Below are 20,900 nucleotides of genomic sequence, written 5' to 3' on the forward strand. Positions count from 1 at the left end.
AAGTGGTCGACATTATGTAAGCGTGGTGCTTAAATATTGTTTACCAATGGATGCATTCTACACTCTGGGTTGATGGTAGATCATGGATGTGACACTTCCATTGAGTTTTTTGTAGTCCACTCCCCATTTGTAGAACAAGTAGAACCTGGTTGCGAAGGGAGACAAGCTTTGTTCTTGATCTTCCTTAGTAATGTTCCTTATGCATAGATATAGAGTTAGTTATGCTATAGATGAAAGTGTATATACTTGGGAGTACAAAAGACTTAGTAAATAAGGAATGACTTTGGAATCTTTTGCTCTTAACTAATCTCCTGCCTAGCCATACTATATTTATGAGTATCTATTTCTACCTCTGGAATACTATCAATGCCTTACACTTATCATTTATTTATCATTTGACTTACCCCTGCTATAGCATGAGAGTAAATGATCTTGTCATAAGTATGCACATTTGTCAATATATCTTGCTACCCTATCGCTCCTCCCTATGGATAAAATATAAATAACGATACCTAGTATACTCTGGTATACTCCCAGGTGAAAAGCTACAATGGTATATTATATGTGCGCTTGCAGATACTTAATATATATAGATTTTCAAGTGTTCTCAATAATTACCAACAACGCATTTCTGGCATCAATGCTAGGGATGACAACTTAGTAAAGAGTGATGCTAAGAAATGTCAACAAGCATTTCAGGCGCCGTTGCCAGGTAGGGGCACAAGGCTAAGAGAATTGATCAAATAAATACTTATAGACGAGATCATAACTTTATACCTCTGCTTTAGCAGGCTTACCCTTGTTTGTCTTTGTTCATAATTTATACAGGGTATTGTAGGATTGGTTCTGATTCATCAACAATTTCCATCAATCATAATCAAACCAATCAAGACGAAGCTCAACACTAGTTTCTGAAGCTATGGCTGACAAGACTCTGCGTGAGTTCTCTACTCCAAGCACTGAGAACATCCGCACTGGACCAACACTCAAAACTAACAACCTTGAGTTTGTGCTCAAGCCAAGCCTCATTAACATGGTGCAAGCTACTCCATTTAGCAGAAAGGCACATGAAGATGCTAGTGCTCATCTTTAGAATTTCCTAGAGATAAGCAGCATAATCACCATCAAGGACATTGCTCAAGACATCATACTACTCCTCCTATTTCCATTCTCGCTAGTGGGAAGGGCGAAGCAGTGGTTCTACACCAACAAAGATAACATCAACACATGGGCAAAATGTTCGAAGGCCTTTTTAGCAAAGTTTTTCCCTATAGGCAAGACCAATGCCTTAAGAGGAAAGATTTCCAACTTCCAATAGCAGAAAGGAGAAACCATTCTAGAAGCATCAGAATGCTTCCAAGAATACATTTTAGATTGTCCTCATCATGGGATGGAAGATTGGTTGCTCATGCAAAGCTTTTACCATGGATTGACTCAGAAAGCTCATGAACAACTTGATGCAACTACTAGAGGATCATTTATGTCACTCACCCTTAGAAAAGCTAAAACTCTCATGGAGAAGATAGCCTCTAATCAAGGCTGGTCTCAATGCAATATTTAAGCATGCAATAAGAGCGAAGAAGTACCAGAAGAGGTGTGTGTACTGTCAACCAAGATGGACGTATTACAGAATTGGCTTGAACAGTGAGCTAATTACAAGAAGGATCGTCAGGCCATACATGATGCTTTCAATTCTCAAAACATATGTGGAGAATATTTGGAGGTTGATTTCCTAGAATCTCAAGAGGATGCAAACATTGTTGTCAACAATTATACTCCACAACAACAGAAACAAGGATGGAATCAACAACAACAACGGTCAAATTACCAAGGTAAGTACCCAGATAATTATCCTTCTAAGTCCAAACAACCATCCTTGAGAGATCTAATCTTAGAACAAGCTAAGATTAATAAGAATATTTCTAAGAAGCTTTCTTTTAATGATAAGGTCCTAGAAAACATAAACACTAAAATGGATAGTTTTTCTTCTGCTATAAAAGACCAACTTAGCTATAATAAAAAGATAGAATAACAATTAGCCCAGTTGGTTGTTGCTCTACCTTTTGCCACTAACCTTTAAAAGGTCAACACCATAACCACAAGAGGTGGCAAGTCTACTCGTGATCCTCCATATCCAACAAGGACAGGTAAGACACCGGCAGCAGTACAAGAGGAGAAGAAGGACGATGAAGTTGAAGAAGTTGAGCCACAAGCACAAGAAATGATGCAAGATTTTCATGACACCACCTTCCTACCGTTTCCACGCAGAAATTAGAAAAGCCAAATTAGATGAGCAGTTTGGTAAGTTGTAGAGGTAATTCAAAAGTTATATATCAATTTTCCTCTACTAGATGCCATACAGGTACCCACCTATGCGAAGTACCTCAAAAACATTCTGAACAACAAGAGACCACTGCCCACCACTGAAGTAATCAAGTTAACGGAGGAGTGTAGTGCGGCCATCCTAAACACATCACCTGTCAAGTAGAAGGATCCAAGATGTCCCACTATCGATTGTTCAATCGAAAACCAAAACTTTGAGAATGCGCTATGTGATCTTGGAGAAAGTGTCAAGTGTCATGCCCAAGAAGGTTTTTGACAAGCTCAACTATTCAACACTCATGCCAACATCGATGTGCCTGCAACTAGCCGACCAATCAATTCATTACCCTGCAAGAATCGCCAAGAATATTCCTATAAAAATAAGAAATTTCTTTGTTCTAGTGGATTTTGTAGTACTTGACATGCAGGAGGACATGAAGACACCCCTCATTCTTGGGAGACCCTTCTTGAGTACTACAAATGCATACATTGATGTCGGAGCTAAAGAAATTAAATTCCATATCAATGGCAAGGAAGAGCGATTCGCCTTCAAGCCAAGGCCAGAACAATGCTCTAATTTGGAGTGGCAAGAGAAGCTAGTACAACCATCAGAGTCTCCATCTCCGAGACTGACTAATGTACCCGAAGAATAAAAACAACTGGAGAAGTCCGAATCGGTGGACTTAAAATCCTGAACCCTCGCCAGGAGGTAAAATCAGTAGTTATCCATATTTACTTCTTTCATTGCATTAATCATTTTATATTAGCATATTTACTTTTAAACATCTGCATTAGAAAATAAAAATTCTCATCATGGCATTATAAAATTCAAGCCCCACGTAAGTAATTTTTACGGAGTAAAAACCTTGTAATAAATATTTACTGTGGAGGCATAAAAATTTAAAAATACCATCCATTCATCTTCTTATATTTCATAGTATCATAAAATATTTTTGCATTGCATATATATATGTGAGTATACGGTAGAAATACAGACATATGAGACCCACTCAACCACCATCCATCACTTCCATCACCTCCATTTCCCACTCATCTCCACTCTGCACCGTCCAGAGCACATTTCCACCGAAAGAGCACCAACATTTGCTTAAGCATGAAGCAAAGAAGGATCGGGAGGAAGTGGAGGCCATTTGGCCAGTATGTGGGGCCGTCCAACCCCACCACTTGGCTGGCTAGCCTATGCTAATGTTGCCTATAAATACCACCCCTCCTAGCTACTCTCTGCATCAACCACAACTGCAAACAAGCCTCCCAAGTTCAAAATCCCTAAATCCAATTTCGTAGTTTGAAAATTCACTTAGTAGAAGTGATTTTTGAATTAGGGAAGAAGAGGAAGTTCTAGAGTGGAAGTGTTGCTAAAATTTGAGCAAGGGTGAGAGAAATTAAGAGTAGAAGTGAGAAGGTTTAAGAGTGGAAGTGTTGTTACAATTGAGAGGAAAAATCAATAGAATTAAGGGGGGAAGTTTTGCCAAAATCTCGATTAGAAAAATTCATTAGGCAACCTCGGACAACTGACCCTCGAACGACTAACTCTTGGATGACCGACTCCGGGATGGCTAACCACTGACTTTTTATTTCCCTAATCCGTTCCATGAGTTGTGTTGTCTGTTTATTTTGCACGAAGATAAGCCAGTTTGTAAGCAAGCTCAAACGTGTGGCATCGTTTCATTCGATGAGAAGCTCTTCTTCTAGAGGAAGCGCCGACATGCAGATCGATGTTGCATCTCCCACTGTCAGAGTGCCATCTGGGTCATCATCCGCCGAAAAGAACATTCTCCTAGAGGAGAAGCATCTCAAGCTTCGGAACAAGATGGAGAAGGACACCTACAAGAAGCTGAAGACCCAGAGGTTCATTCTCACTCCCGCTTATGATCTAGCCCTCCTGTAGTCCACAGGTATGAATGCTGAGTTTGAAATTATATTTAAAATAGTTGGATGGGATAATGTTTGGCATATTGATGAGCTAGGGTCTAAACTTTTAACCACTGAATTTCTATGCACCTTACAAACCACTGATTCTGAAGTCAAATTTAGACTTTTTGGGAAAGACTTTTCTGTTCCCTAGGAAGAATTTTAGTGAGCTTTTAGGATTCCATGCTCAGTGTGTAGTTGATGTAGACACTGCTATACAAGATTTCAATAGGATGAAATTTTGGAGAGAAATATCTAAAGAACTTACTTGTTACCGTCCTCGTACAAATGAAATTCATCACCCTACCCAGCGCTTTATGCATAAATGGCTAGGATTTTTTTATTTCCTAGAAATGATTTTCACACAGTAAGGAATGATGAACTTAAGCTGCTCTATGCCATGGTTAAGAGAAGAAAGGTTTCACCGGTCAAATTTATGATGAAACAATGGAAAGAAATTCTTGAACTTAAGGGAGATGTTGGGTGTACTTCTCTAGTCACCCACATAGCCAAAAATTTGGGTCTTTTGGAAAATGCTTCTGTTATTTACATTGATGACATTCCCCATTGGTATATCGACTATGAATATTTTGTCCAAGCACACATGTTAAAAAAAGAATAAGGATGGGAAACTTGTCATGATGTATATGGATTATACAACCGAGATTCTATTACCAGAACAGAACCTCGGTTTGTATGCGGTGGATTCTTTCGTATTTGATTTATAGGTCAAGGAGGTAGCCCATCGCAGAAGTGTCTCTGCAAGATTGACTTGCAACCAGCAGCCTAGGTATCACAACGATGATCCGATTCTAGAGGGACCGGCTTTCACCAACTATGCAGGCTGGGATCAGCTGGGATCCTCCCTGTATGCACCAACCTGAGCATGCTAGTTGGGAGCAGCCCACTCATCAGCATGCTGAGAGCACCTAGGCAATAGGGCTCAAGTGAGCAATAGCAGGATGGCAACTTCGACTACTATCAACAGCAGCCATATGATGAAGTTTCAAGCGGCCACCAGGGAGGACGTATGTCCTTCTCTGCTCGTGGCTATCATGATCAGCCAATGGGCTACCATGACCAGCAGATGGAGCATTCTCGCCTCGACACCAGGTTGACAACTATTGAAGAGACGCAGTAGAACATTCAGAACACGCTTCACCAACACTCCTAGTGGCAAGAAGAAGTGGGAGACCGCCTTACCAACATCCAGCAACAACAACAGCAGGAGAATGAGAACTGGAGCTATATGTTCCAGAAGTTCAACGTTGACCCACCATTCTGATCGACTACAACATCACCTAGCTTGGGGGAGGAGGATCCCCCATTATCCAAGGTAAGTTTTCTTTTCTAGTATTTTGTTTCATTTATTTCATGAGTTTGTCTTATAATTAGACTACAAAATATTAAAAAAAATTATTTTTTATATATTAGTAGGTGTGATCTAAAAATGATGAAAACCAAATAAAAAGAGTGTGTATAAAGTTTGCTTTAATTTCTAGTTTTTAAGGGCCAATAAATAAAAAGAACTTGAAGATGATGATTCACAATGGAAATGATGAATAGTTGCTCTGTTATAATTCCTTTCAAGTACCTAGTTTTCAGTCATAAATTCTCCCAAGTTTTGGATATGACTGTTTTGACATAATAATTTGCTTTGAACTTGAAACTCGTGGGTAGCAAATGCTTGATCTAAGTCTAGGTAATTGATGGATATGATATGAGAAGGCCTGAGCTGCTATTTATCTTGTTCCAAATGATACTAAATTCTAGAGATTTCTTTTGAAAAAACATAAAAATGCGATATGATGAGTTCCCATATGACAAAGCCTGAATTCCTACCAGAGCCAAACATGATATTTAGGTTAGGAAAACTTCCACTCATATATGCTACTTGTTTTGCATTGAGTTTGGTCAAGCTTTGTTGATCCTTATGAGAGGTTTGTCATACTCTTAAAATCAAGATCACGTACACACCACCCACATATGCACTACTCCTACACTGGGGGTAGGCGCAAAAACATGCTTTTCATCTAGATCCACCTAAAAGTGTTCTACTCCTACATTGGGAGTAGATAACAAAAAAAATTTGATAGGTTTTCCACCAAATAAATGGTCCAAGTTCTTGTTAATATCTCTCAAAAGTTTGTTGCAGAAAAGAAGTGTGGGCTATGCAAGAGTTATTCATATGAAAAAAAAGAGTTGAGAAAAATGGATAAGTGTCCGAGAGATTTAAAACAATGGGTACTTAGATGCCTACCTGAAAAAAAAAAGAGGAAAGAAAGATGAATAAGATAGCTCATGTTTTCTTGCAAAAATATTTTCAAGTTTCAAAAGAGAGATAAGTTTTCAAGGAGCATAGTAGAATTCGGTTAGCCACCATATATTCCATACACATGCACATCTTGATTTAATTGTATGACTCAACTCTTTTTGGATCCATTGTTTGACTTTACAATATATGCATTGCAAGTATGCTCTTTCATATTATCATCCATTCCTATGAGATCCATATAAGCCTTAGTTGTAGGAACAAAGGCATAACTCCACCACCTTAAGGATTGCATCTACACTATTTATTCAAGTCGGTTTGATCCGAGGGCTCAAGATTGACGCTCCGGCCTATATATACCAGTCCCTACCCCCCCCCCCCCCCTCCCTCAGTAATCTGCCATAAGTCAAGATCAGATCAGAAATTAGGGTTTCTAGAGAGAAGAGAATAGAGCTCCAATTCTTCAAAGTTCTAGTATAGGCTAGCTAGCAAGGTTCAAGTAGAGTTTGGTATTGCTCAGGATTCTTGATTCGCCATCTAGAGGACGGTATATCCATTGTATCCCTCTTATTTATAACTTTATGCTACTTCAATATTATGTTGCTATTTATTATGTTCCTAGTTTGCTCTAGTTGTATGCTTCATATAGTCATGATTGATGATGAATTTATGCATATGTTCGCAAAGTGCTTAGCTCCATATCAAGTGAGTTAAGTGGTCAACATTATGTAAGCAGTGGTGCTTAAATACTGTTTACCTGGGGATGCATTCTACACTCTGGGTCATGTGGTAGATCGCAGATGTGACACTCCCATTAAGTCCTTTGTAGTCCACTCCCCATTTGTAGAACAAGTAGAACCCGGTTGCGAAGGGAGACAAGCTCTATTCTTGATCTTCCTTAGTAATGTTCCTTATGCATAGATACAGAGTTAGTTATGCTATAGATGAAAGTGTATATACTTGGGTGTACAAAAGACGTAGTGTTGGTATTTATTAACTTGTCACTTGTTTAGTAGCCACCTACTATAAACCTATATCTCCTAACATTACTTTATTAGGTTGTCATCCCTAGTGATGATGTCTGAGATACTTGTTGGTACTACCTAGCATTACTATTAGAATAACTCTAAGTAGTTCTTTATTAATTTATGTGACTAGAAATAATATATAGACATGAATGAAAAGGGATCTACAAGCGCACAGATAATATACCATTGTAGCACTTCACCCAGGAGTATTCTAGGTATTGTTATTTATATTTTTACCATAGGGAAGGTCTAGCATGGACAAGTATTGATAACTTATACTATTGATGGAGAAGTATTTCTGATGTTAAGCTTTGCCTTATATGGTTGTCTTCTGACTCTAAAGCTAAAACTTTTTTGAGTTTAGCCTTAGTCCTCTTAAGTAGTGCTTCTAGATTGTCAACGTAGTTTGTTGGAAGGTCAAAACTGGTCATACATTACCCTGCATAAGATACACAAGTAGACAACACAAGGGTAAACCTATTTGAGCAGAGGTCAATGGTTATTTTGATCACATCAATAAGTATAAGTTTATCAATACTTCCTTTGTTTAGCTACCTTTCCCTGGCAACAGGCCAGAAATGCTTGTTGGTATTTATTAACTTGTACACTTGTTTTGATAGCCACCTATTAATTACTTACATCTCCTAACATTACTTTACTAGGTTGTCATCCCTAGTCATGGTGCCAGAGATGCTTGTTGGTGCTGCCTAGCATCACTACTAGAATGATACTAAGTAGTTCTTTATCATCTTATGTGACTAGAAAGAATATATCGATATGAATGAAAAAGGATCTACAAGCGCATAGATAATATACCATTGTAGCACTTCACCCGAGAGTATTCTAGGTATTGTTATTTATATTTTTACCATAGGGAAGGTCTAGCTTGGACAAGTATTGATAACTTATACTATTGATGGAGAAGTAAACCATAACCAATATTCTACTTATAATAGGGGTAAGTCATAGGATAAGATATATATATATATGATAAGTATTGATCAATGATAATGATAAATCACTCAGAGTACTCCTTTCTATGGCATTTGCATGGTCAGGTAGAATATCATAGGAATAATTCCTAAGTCATTCTTAATTATAAGTCAAAGCATACATTGATTAGTGCAATTACACCTAATAGTCATTGCTAAGATCATCTTCATATCTACACATAAGGGATATTACTAAGAGAGATTAAGAACAGAGCTTGTCCCCCTTCATAACCAGATCCTACATGCTACCTACGTCGGGGAGTGGACTACAAAGGACTCAACGGGAGTGTCACATCCGTGATCTACCACATGACCTGGAATATAGGGTGTATCCACAGGTGAACAATGTATAAGCACCACGCTTAAACAATGTCAACCACCCACCCATGGATCCTTAGGGTGAGCGCTATACGAACATATGCATGAATATGATGATAATGCAACTATACTAGGTATATAATCAAAGTAGACAATGAACTTTATAATGAAGAACATGAATAAGATGAATACTAATATTATCATAACAATTGTAGCAAGCATATAAAAGTAATGGAGATACAAAAGAGAGAGAGGGTACAAAGATTATATCGAACCACGCTCTTGACACGATCGGGAATCCAAGCTGAAGCCTGCTTGCCTCTCTCTAGACCTAGCCTAACTAGCTATGCCCTAGAATACGATGGAGCTCTGAGGATAATTAGGGTTTCTATCTTCTCAAATGACTTGATGCCTTCAGGGGGGCAAGGGCTAATATATATAGGCCGAAGCGTCCAACAGTGAGCCCTTAGATCAAATCAACTTAAGGAATGGTGTAGATGCAACCTAGGAGGTGGTAGAGAACCAACATTGCAATGCAGGAGGCTGACTAGGTGGGCCCAGGGGCTAGGTGGCCTGTAGGTGGGGCTGGCCAGCCCCACCTGGTAGCCTCTGCCTCTCTGCCTCGGTGTGGTGTCCTCTGGTGTCCTCTAGAACCTTCTAGTGTCCGTTTCGCTATGGATAAGCGCAATTAAATCTGACATGTAGGTCCACCTTGACGGTTTTTTGGATAAACCCTGCAGAAATCACAGATTCACCAAAACTCATGGAATTTGTTAGTTTAAACCCCTAGACTTTTGTTGATGATCTCAATTGTGCCCTTATACATGTTTTATTGATGGTTTATAATGGTTGTTAACTACCATCAACACTTAGTAAATAAGGAATGACTTAGGAATTATTTGCTCTTAACTAATCTCCTACCTATCCATAATATATTTATGAGTATCTATTTCTATCTCTAGAATACTATCAATGCCTTACACTTATCTTTTATTTATCATTTGACTTACCCCTGCTATAGAATAAGAGTTAATGATCCTGTCATAAGTATGCACATTTGTCAATATCTCTTGCCACCCCATCCCTCCTCCCTATGGATAAAATATAAATAACGATACCTGGTTTACTCCCAGGTAAAATGCTACAATGGTATATTATCTATGCGCTTGCATATACTTAATATATATAGATTTTCAAGTGTTCTCAATAATTACCAACAATGCATTTCTGGCTTCAATGCTAGGGATGACAACTTAGTAAAGAGTGATGCTAAGAAATGTCAACAAGCATTTCTGGCACTATTGCTAGGGAGGGGCACAAGGCTAAGAGAATTGATCAAATAAATACTTATAAACAAGATCATAACTTTATACCTCTGCTTTAGCAGGCTTACCCTTGTTTGTCTTTGTTCATATTTTATACAGGGTATTGTAGGATTAGTTCTGATCCATCAACAATTTTCATCCATCACAATCAAACCAATCAAGAGGAAGCTCAACACCAGTTTTTGAAGCTATGGCTGATACGACTCTGCATGAGTTCTCTGCTCCAAGCACTGAGAACATCCGCACTAGACCAACACTTAAAACTAACAACCTTGAGTTTGAGCTCAAGCCAAGCCTCATTAACATGGTGCAAGCTACTCCATTTAGTGGAAAGGCACATGAAGATGCTAGTGCTCATCTTCAGAATTTCCTGGAGATAAGCAGCACAATCACCATCAAGGATGTTGCTCAAGACATCATACTACTTCGCCTGTTTCCATTCTCGCTAGTGGGAAGGGTGAAGCAGTGGTTCTACACCAACAAAGATAACATCAACACATGGGAAAAATGTTCGAAGGCCTTTTTAGCAAAGTTTTTCCCCATAGGAAAGATCAATGCCTTAAGGGCAAAGATTTTCAACTTCCAATAGTAGAAAGGAGAAACCATTCCAGAAGCATGGGAATGCTTCCAAGAATACATTTCAAATTGTTCTCATCATGGGATGGAAGATTGGTTGCTCATGCAAAGCTTTTACCATGGATGGACTCAAAAAGCTCATGAACAACTTGATGCAACTGTTGGAGGATCATTTATGACACTCACCCTTGGAAAAGTTGACACTCTCATGGAGTAGATAGCCTCTAATCAAAGCTAGTCTCAATACAATATTCAAGCATGCAATAAGAGCGAAGAAGTGCCAGAAGAGGTGTGTGCACTGTCAACCAAGATGGACGTATTATTGAATTGGCTTAAATAGTGAGCTAATTACAAGAAGGATCATCAGGCCATACAAGATGCTTTCAATTCCCAAAACATATGTGGTGAATATTTTGGGGTTGATTTCTCGGAATCTCAAGAGGATGCAAACATTGTCATCAACAATTCTACTCCGCAACAATAGAAACAAGGATGGAATCAACAACAACTGGTCAAATTACCAAGGTAAGTACCCAGGTAATTATCCTTCTAAGTCTAAACAACCATCCTTGAGAGATCTGATGTTAGAACAAGCTAAGATCAATGAGAATATTTCTAAGAAGCTTGATTTTAATGGATAAGGTCCTAGAAAACATAAACACTAAAATGGATAGTTTTTTCTGCTATAAAAGACCAACTTAGCTATAATAAAAAGATAGAATCACAAGATGTTGCCAATTTTCTTGCTCTACCTTTTGCCACTAACCTTGAAAAGGTCAATGCCATAACCACAAGAGGTGGCAAGTCTACTCATGATCCTCCATATCCAACAATGACAGGTAAGACACCGGCAGCAGTACAAGAGGAGAAGAAGGACGATGAAGTTGAAGAAGTCGATCCACAAGCACAAGAAATGATGCAAGATTTTTATGACACCACCTTCCTACCATTTCCACATAGAAATTGGAAAGCCAAATTGGATGAGCAGTTTGGTAAGTTCGTAGAGGTAATTCAAAAGTTATATATCAATATTCCTCTGCTATATGCCATACAAGTACCCACCTATGCGAAGTACCTCAGAGACATTCTGAACAACAAGAGACCACTACCCACCACTAAAGTAAACAAGTTAATGGAGGAGTGTAGTGCAGCCATCTTGAACACATCATCATGAACACAAGATGTTGCCAGTTTCTACTACTAATGGTTGACTTTGGAACACTAAACAAGGAGGAGGAACAAGTCAAGAAAGGATGAACATGTCAAACCTAAATCAAACTAAGAACCATGATGGGTTTGGCAAAATAAGGTGGCACCACCATTGGAAGTGTCGGGACCAATACTAGGGTACCCGAAGAGGAGGGGCTAATGTTCGTTATACGTTAATCCATCCAAGCAGTCAAAGGTGCGACTATAGCTCCAACTAACACTGAGGCCATGGGCTCCGCCTCGCCCGACCTCAGGCTGCGGGCTCTGCCTCACTCGACCCCAAGGTCGTGCGATCCGCCTTGCTCGAGCTCTGGCGGTGGGCTACGCCTCGTCCGACACCGAAGGCATGGACTCTTCCTCGCTCGACCTCTAAGGGTGGGCACCGCATCCCCCAACCCCAAGGTCATGCGATCTGCCTCACCCGACCTCTGGGGATGGGCTTCGCCTTGCCCGACATCGAGGCCACAAGCTCCGTCTCGCCCGACCCCCGAGGGTGGGCTCTGCCTCGCCCGATGTCTGAGGCCTAGCTCCGCCTCACCCAATGACTGAGGGCTGGCTCCGCCTTGCCCGATGTCTGGGGCGGGCTTCGCCTCACCCGACGTCTAAGGGTAGACTCCACCTCACCTGATCCCTCAGGCATGGCTCCAAATGGGAGCTCACGCCGCCGCCAACCACTACGGGTCAGAAAGTACAACACAAGGTCAAACTTCTAGGCATCGTGCAGGGAGCGGTCATGTCTCAACATGACCCATCCTAACTGACATGTCTTTCTAGGGAACTCACATCGCCCACAGTGATGGACACGTGGATCACTACGCTGCCTACTCCCTGTATGGCCAGCTGATCAGCACGCTGCTTCACCGCACCACCCCTTGGGGCAGAGTGGGACTGTCATGACCCGCTGACAACGCCAGGGCATGGCATCATTAGCGGATAGGCGCCCGGCATGGAGCTATCCCTGTCACCACCTGACATGTCAGTTGGGGCCCGTACAAAGGAAAGGGAAGGCCCAGCGACTCTGAATGACTTCCTCTCCCTCTCATTCTCCTATTTTCTCCCATTGTAACCCATGCTTTCCCTTGGCCTATAAAAGAGAAAGCAGGGCGTCCCATTAAGGGGCATTCGCATCGCCCCACATCAGATCAAAACCACTAGCATCAAACCTTGAACACCTAGCCGAGCAGCGACCGAGCTCTCGGTACCGATTCATTCTTTCCACCAGACTTGGGACCTATCCCTCTCTTGCCCATTTGTAACCCCTACTATTAACCTTTCAATGCTAGTAACACAAGCAGCAGCAACGAACTGGACATAGGGACATTCCGCCCGAACCAGTATAAACCTCGTGTCCTCTTAGCACACCATCCGGGATAGACACACAATATTAGAAATTTACTCGTTGGTGTTTACTCGAAACACCGATAGTTGGTGCGCCAAGTAGAGGCCTTTTGCGCGTCTCAACATCCACACCAGGCCTTGGATGGCTAATCGCAACGTCAGCTAGGTCTCGGGTGTGCACATGTGCTTTGGGGACCTGGACTTCATCGCCATGATGGAAGGAGAGTTGGCGTAGGCTTCCGCCGCCATCCAACCTCTCCACTCCACTGGCCTTAGCACAATCGCTAAGGCGCTAGAGGAGCTGCAGTTGCACGCACCGGAGGCCCACGCCACCGGAAGTGACCAGCTCCTCAACTTCGACTACGGGAGGCTAGAACGCTAGCTCAGTGCCTTCCTGGCACCCCGACCGTCCTAGGAGGACCTACGCCACCTCACTTTTTTGTTCACCAACATCATGATGAGGCTTGCCGGAGGAGAGCCGCTCTCTCTAGAATACCTCGTCTAGAGCGCCCCTACAGTGCTCCCGTGTAGGCCGCACACCGCATTCCGGTGCATGAGTGTCTCGACCCCCACCATGACTCACGCGACACCCTCGACGCCCCCAGGCATAACGTGCCCTCAGAACAACCTGATGAGGACATGTCAATCCACAAGGTGTAGCAAGGCGGTAGGCCACGCACCATCGTTCTGGTGCATGAGCATCTCGGCCTCCACCACAACGCACGCGACATCCTTGATGCCCACAAGCATACCTGTGGTGATTTGAGGGAGGGGGGTAGCCACAGCTACCACCCACATCATGGCGGACGCTACGATAGCGGCGAGGACAGAAGCTCGAGCCCCAGCTTGCCGGGACCTTAGGCCTTTGGCCGACGCATCCTCAAGGGCAAGGTGAAGCAGGATGAGGACGTCGGCGAAGGCGCCTCCAACCATCCCAACAACAAGAAGAACAAATAGTGGCGCGAGGGCTCACTCGTGGCCACTACCGACCGTAAGGGAGGCTGGAGGCCCATCAAGGGTACCCTGAACCACTTCGAGAGGCTACTCAAAGGGCCATGCCCGAACCATGCTTTCCCCGTCGAGCACCTATACAAGGATTGTGGCCTCTTAAAGCGGTTCTTGTCTAGGGCTTCAACACCAGTGAGCACATGAAGGAGACCAGCTAGATGAAGCGCACAACATCACCCTCCTCTGTTCAGCCAAATACCAGCAAGCGTTGCACTAGTACCACAACTGTCGAGTGTGAGGTCAGGCCTTCAACGTCGGGGACCTACTGCTCTGCTTTGTCCAGAACAGCAAGAACTGCCACAAGTTCTCTCCGTCGTAGGAGGGATCGCACATTGTCACGGGGGTGCTCCAACTAGGTGCCTAGAAGCTCAAGGCCATCGACGGTGAAGTTTTCATCAATGCCTGTAACATCGAGAGCTACGTCACTTTCTACCCTTAATATACGCAAACTTTCTCTTATTAGTTTCGTTATCAACGCCTCAATCTTTAGGTGACGCCCAACCCTAGCAACGGTGGGGGGGGTGGGTCTCACTCGAGGGCTAATAAGAGCGTACTTATCCGGTAGACATTCTCTACGCCCGACCTTCTCTCACGTTAAGACCCAGAAGCGAGGTTTGTGGAAACAAACGCTAAGTAAAACTGGTTGGACTACGAGAAACCTATGCCTCGGCGGCTATGGGGCCTTTGCTCACCAACGTGATCAGAGTTTTTTCCCGCATCCTGGGTGTTTTGGCCTTAGCTACCGAAGAGGTCGGTGTGCGTCTAAGAGTATATCCACCTGGTGAACATTTCTCATGCCCGACCCCCTCTCACATTGAGAACTAGAAGCTGGGGTGACGAAAACAAACTCCAAGTCAAACTAGTCGGAATGCGAGAAACCTATGCCTCGGGGCTACGGCACCTTTGCCCACCAGCATAATCCAAGTTTGCTCACCCGCACCCCGAGCTTTATGGTCTTGAGGACGGAAAGGATTGGAACATGCTAACCTTTTTATACAAAAGGGGGAGAAGGGCTAAAAAACTATTTGGCCACAACAAAATCTAAGAGCTTGTCCATTTATTACAAGTTTGTCGCCTGACTTATTTGCCTAGCCAAGTTTTTGGGCAGGATGTTCTCATCCCCTATTTCCGCAGGTAAGTCCTAATCTAGCAGGTAACACAAGTCGATTGGATGGCTTGGCTGATGCCGAGAGATGGGTAGGGAGCAATAGGACGCCCCACGCAGGTTTTGCCAACTCCGTCACGAACGACGAACCTGCATTCCACTCGAATGTGTCTGGTAAGGGCACCCCAAATCCATCACTCATGCCATCAAGGTACGACCTGTGCATGACCTATGCCAGCAGGTCACCCTTTATTTACGCATGTTTTCTCTTATCAATTTCGCTATCGAGCCCCTGACCCCAGCAGCGGCAAGGGTCGGGTCATGCTCGACGGCTGGCAAGGGTGTCTATTCGGTAGATATTCTGGATGCCCAACCCCTCTCTCGTGCTAAAACCTAAAGGCAAGGTGCGTGGAAACAAACTCTGAGCAAAACTGGTCAGACCGCTAGAAACCTACACCCTAGCGGCTATGGCATTTCTGCTCCCAAGCGTGATCAGAGTTTTTGTCCCCACACCCCGAGCTTTAGCCTCTGCCTTCTCGGGAAGGGTTTGGAGGAGCCCCCCTATGGAATCTCCACCAAGGAAGGGCCAGTGGGCCACCCAAATCGATTGAAAGATTCGGGCCACTACCGAGAGACGGGTCACCTTTACTTTACGCACATTTATTTCACTATCGAGCCCCCGACCCCAGCAACGGCAAGGGGTCGGGCCTCGCTCGGGGCTGGCAAGAATATCTATTCGCTAGACATTCTTTATGCCCGACCCCTTCTCATGTCAAAAAACTAGAGGCAAGGTGTGCGGGAACAAACACTGGGTCAACCTGGTCGAACTGCGAGAAACCGACACCTCGGTAGCTATGGCGTCCTTGCTCACTAGCGTGATCAGAGTTTTTGTCCTCGCACCCTAGGCTTTAACCTCCACCTTCTTGGGAAGGGTTTGGAGGGGCCCACCTGTGGAATCTCCATCGAGGAGAAATCGGCAGGTCGCCTAAAGTCGATCAGACGGCTCTGGCCGCGCCCGAGAGACAGGTAGGGAGCAGTAGAATGTCCCATGCAGGTCACACCAACTCCATCATGAATGGTGGACCTGAACCCCACATAGACATATCAGATAAGAGCTCTCTGAACCTGTAACTCGAACCATCGAGGTAACTTTACCGAACCCCCACTTTACTTTTTCCAATACATATGCATTCATACATTCATTCATATATGCATTCAAACATTCATTCATTCAAGTCATACATTCATTCATACATTCATCTCATACATCTAAGCATTGCATATGCATTCATACATTCATTCATATATTCAATCATACATTCATTCAAACATTCATCTCATACATCCAAGCATTGCATATGCAATTATTACATCACAACACATCGCATCGCGTCACAAAGCGGTAGTCATCTCATTCGATGTGAGCAGCAACCGACCAAGGTTCAAAGGCTAGCCCATGAAGGGCTCAAGGCCACCTCATGTCAAACAGAGCCAGGGGAGAAAAACTTAGATGAGCCCTAGTGGCCTTGCCCGACCCCGCTCAGAAGCGGACAGGGACATCTAGACCTTTCTCGTTCGATCCTAACCTCGAGCAAAGCCCATAGAATCTCCATCGAAGAGAGGCCAGCGGGCCACCTGAGTTGCTCCAAAGCGACACAAGCATCTACCGGGAGGTGGGTTAAGGAGCAGTGGAATGCCACATGAGGGCTATGCTGACCCCATCAGCGGATGACAGACCCGGATTCCACTCCGACGTGTCTGTTAGTGAGCTCATAGAGCGCGACACTCGAGCCATCGAGGCAAGTGTCGTTAGCTTAGTCCCTTTGGTTGCAGAAACTGAGGACGGGGTGATGCATGAAATCTGGCCGACCCCTAACAAACCCCATGGGGCTCGGGGGCTCGAGCCACCCGACCCAAAATCAGGAGACCGGGGTTCAAAGGCTAGCCCATGAAGGGCCCAAGGCTACCTCACGTCAAACAGGGCCAGGGAAGAAAACACAGATGACGCCCAGTGGCCTTCACCTGAGCCACTTGGAAGCGGACAGGGTCATATCAATCTTCTCGTTTGATTCTAACCTTGAGCCAAGCCCATAGAATCACCACTGAGGGGAGGCCATCGGGTCACCGGAGCTGCTCCCTGGAATGGCTCAGGCATCTGCTAGGAGGTGGGTTAAGGAGCAGTGGAATGCCACATGAGGGCTATGCCAACCCTGTCACAAACAATGGACCTGGATTCCACTCGAACATGCCCATTAGTGAGCTCACCGAGCGCGTCACTTGAGCCATCAAGGCAAGTGACGTTAGCTCAACCCCTCTAGTTGTGGAAACCACAGATGGGGCGACTATCACAAAGATGAGCCAACCCTCGACCAGACCCCTACTATGCGTGGGGGCTCGAGGAAAGTTGGAGTCACAAGGAGATCGAATGCGCGGTCGTAGAACGAAGCTCAAATCCTAGGGAGGGGGTATGCATGAAAACAAGAAACGCTTTCTCCTACTAGTTTCGCTATCCTCTCATCGATCTTTAGTGACACCCGACCCCAGCAATGGCAAGGGGTCGGATCTCACTCAAGGGCTGATAAGGGTATAAATACACCCTTTTTGAAATAGTTGCCATGCCCGACACCCTTCCTCATGTTAAGTCTAGTAGCAAGGTCTATGGAAATGAACGACTGAGTAAGGCTGGTCGGACTATGAGAAACCCACGCCCCAGCGGCTATGGCACTCTTGCTCACTAGCATGATTAGAGTTTCCCTCCTACACCTCGAGCTCTACGGTCTTAACAAATGGAAGGGTTGGAATGCACCAAAATAGATTAATAGACTTGGTCAAACAAAACAAAATGATGAGTTTGTTTAAATGATACACAAAGGTAGGTACTTGTCCGCTGATTACAATAATGACAATCTAACCTATCTGACTAACTAGCCCATCCGGGGGACAACTATGTCTTCTATCCTATCCACCAGGTCCTACGAAAGGGGAGCCACCGCCGTCTCCATCTCCTCTAGCTCGTGGGCTTCATAGCAAGGCATGAAGCCATGGCTCATCGTCTCCAAGTCAATGTTGTCCTCGTAATGAGAACGAGCAATCATGAAGGATTGATTAACCCTAGTGCGAAGGGCATTCCTTTCGAGCTGGTGCACCTGAGCCATGATCTCGACAGCACGGGCCACGAGCGAGCTGGTCCCCTCCGACCGCACCACCTTAAGGTTGTCATAGACTACTCCGAGGGTGGCGCTTAGGATACCGAGCTCGTCGCTCTCCGCCTGAAGATTCATCCTCACCTCATTGAGGTCCACTGCTAGCCTGGTAGAGACACTCTCGGCCTCCAGCTTCTAGGCCGTCGCATTTTCGAGCTTGGCCTGGAGGGAGCCAACCTTCTGCTGGGTGTTGTCATGCTCTTGGTAGGCTAGATCACACTCTCGGAGGGCATAGTCATGCTCCTTGTGAGCCACACCATGCTCCAAGCGGAGCCTCTCTATGGTTTGGAGCAGCTCATCCTGCTACTTGCACAGCCGGGCGACCACCGCAGCATCCAGACTCGCCCTTTTCTCTAGGGCCGTGAGCTTCTCCTTGGCCCCCAGCTTCAGCTCCCTTTGCATCTCGACCTCGGCCAGGAGGTCGAGGATCCACTGGTAGGTCTCAACATCCTTCTAGAGCAGCTTGTCCTACTCCTTCCTAACCTTGGTGGCTTCCTCGTCGTCCCTCCGTGATCTCACCGATGGGGCCTCGAACGCCCTCTCAGCCTCTTTAGCATGCCGACGGGCCATGGCCACCCGTGACCGAAGACTGTCCTCCTCCTTAGAAAGGGGAGTTAGCTCAGCCACCTTTTGCTAGGTGGTAGCAAGCTGAGCCATCACCTCCCCACGCAGCGGCGCCTCCTCGACGAGGCGGTTTTAGGTTTCCTTCTGCTCATAAAGGAACCGAGACTTCTCCAAGCTACGAGCGATAAGGGACTGAAAGGAGATGATGGTTAGAATACAAAAATATGCGGAGAAAGGAAAGGGTGAGAAGCAGGATCAAGCAAATACCCAGCCAGTGGGAACGATAACATCGGCCAAGGCACCCCGGGCATGGTCTTGGGCTTTGAGCATGGATGCAACCCCCACGTCGAGGCTCTCCCGCTCCATGCTCTCAGCGGCGTCATCGAGGGTGAAAAGCATTGACGCCAGGTCTTGTGGATTTGTCCACCTAAGAAGGGGCTCGCTCCGTGTAGGTGTGTCACCACCCACTGATGTCTGGGCCAGAGATGACTCCCCGCTGACTCCAAGCATCGCCGATCCCTCTCGCCGTGATGCCCCCATCGGGACGCCTCCTTCGATGATAGAAGGGGTTAGCGGTATAGACACCAACCTCTCCCAAGCACCATGACATTCGGGGACCCCACAGCCACATCTCCCTCCATCTAGCCCATGCCAGACTCTATCGCCTGGACTGCCAATGACGCGGGTAGCGCTGGTACCTCAGGCGCCACCTCCACCTCCACCTGCATTGGTGGGGTCACGATCGGCTATGTTGCGCTGACCATGGTCGGCGCCATGAGCACGGTCAGTAGCCCCATCTGCCCTGTCATTGGCAGCGGTATCGCCGCCATCGCTGGCTGCTTGGTGACCTCCAAAGGAGCCCCTTGGGCCCCCATGTTCGCCTGTCCCATCGAGGGCATGGCGGCGGCGCCTGTCCGGCCAAAGATGTGGTCGCACTAGCATCGCTCCCGCCTGAAATGGGCGTGGCACTAGCCGATGGCTACCGCCTCGCTTGGAGGGCAACGCTCTTCTTTGGTGCCAGCGCCAAAGGATTATGCTACCTTCCGACGCTGTAAGAAACAAAAAGCATAAGTCATGATAAAATCTGACCAAAATAGGGAAAAATAGAGGAGATGATGACTCACCATGTTTGGGGGGTGAACCCCCTCGACCTCTGCTATGCCTTGTTAGGGCGAGGCCATTTTGAGCCCGCCCCCTGCTCCTAGGTAGATGGGCTCGCTCCCCTTGGATCTTGGGGCGCGACGATGGAGACACCCACTTCTGCTGGCACCTCGGGCATGATGGCTAAACTGCCTGCTCCTATTGACTCCTAGGGGAGGCCGACAGTATGTCCTACCTCTGTTGGCTCCCGAGACATACCCTCCCCTCCATGGAATGGGAAGGGTCCTGATGCCTGCAAGGACAAACCGATACCTATCAGCGCATGCTTGTTCTCTAGGATCTCCCACTCGACATTATCGGCTACCTCGTCATCATCACCATCGTCATCATCGTTGCCACTATCGGTGTCCTCCCCCTATTCCCGCACCTACAACTTCCGTTGTTACTTCCTCTTCTGGTCCTCCTTCACCTTCCTCAGCTATTCATCCTCGATGTGATTCACCATCCTTATGGCTGAATCCCTCGGCAACGACGTTGGGTGATCCGTGAGGATGAGGTCCCTCGGCTAGTCCCGCCCCCCTCAAAGTTAACATCAAGGGGTTGGGAA

At 45.3% G+C, this 20,900-nt stretch overlaps 2 non-coding genes across 2 annotated transcripts; both read right to left on the minus strand.

Moving 5' to 3' along the window:
- Positions 1-1,285: 1,285 nt before the first annotated feature.
- Positions 1,286-1,392, minus strand: LOC136525112 (small nucleolar RNA R71). The gene has a single exon (XR_010776435.1). It is a non-coding gene; the product is annotated as a small nucleolar RNA R71 (small nucleolar RNA).
- Positions 1,393-10,744: 9,352 nt separating this feature from the next.
- Positions 10,745-10,852, minus strand: LOC136524919 (small nucleolar RNA R71). The gene has a single exon (XR_010776266.1). It is a non-coding gene; the product is annotated as a small nucleolar RNA R71 (small nucleolar RNA).
- Positions 10,853-20,900: the final 10,048 nt, after the last annotated feature.

This window comes from Miscanthus floridulus, chromosome 18 (assembly GCF_019320115.1).
Source record: "Miscanthus floridulus cultivar M001 chromosome 18, ASM1932011v1, whole genome shotgun sequence".
Classification (NCBI taxonomy): domain Eukaryota; kingdom Viridiplantae; phylum Streptophyta; class Magnoliopsida; order Poales; family Poaceae; genus Miscanthus; species Miscanthus floridulus.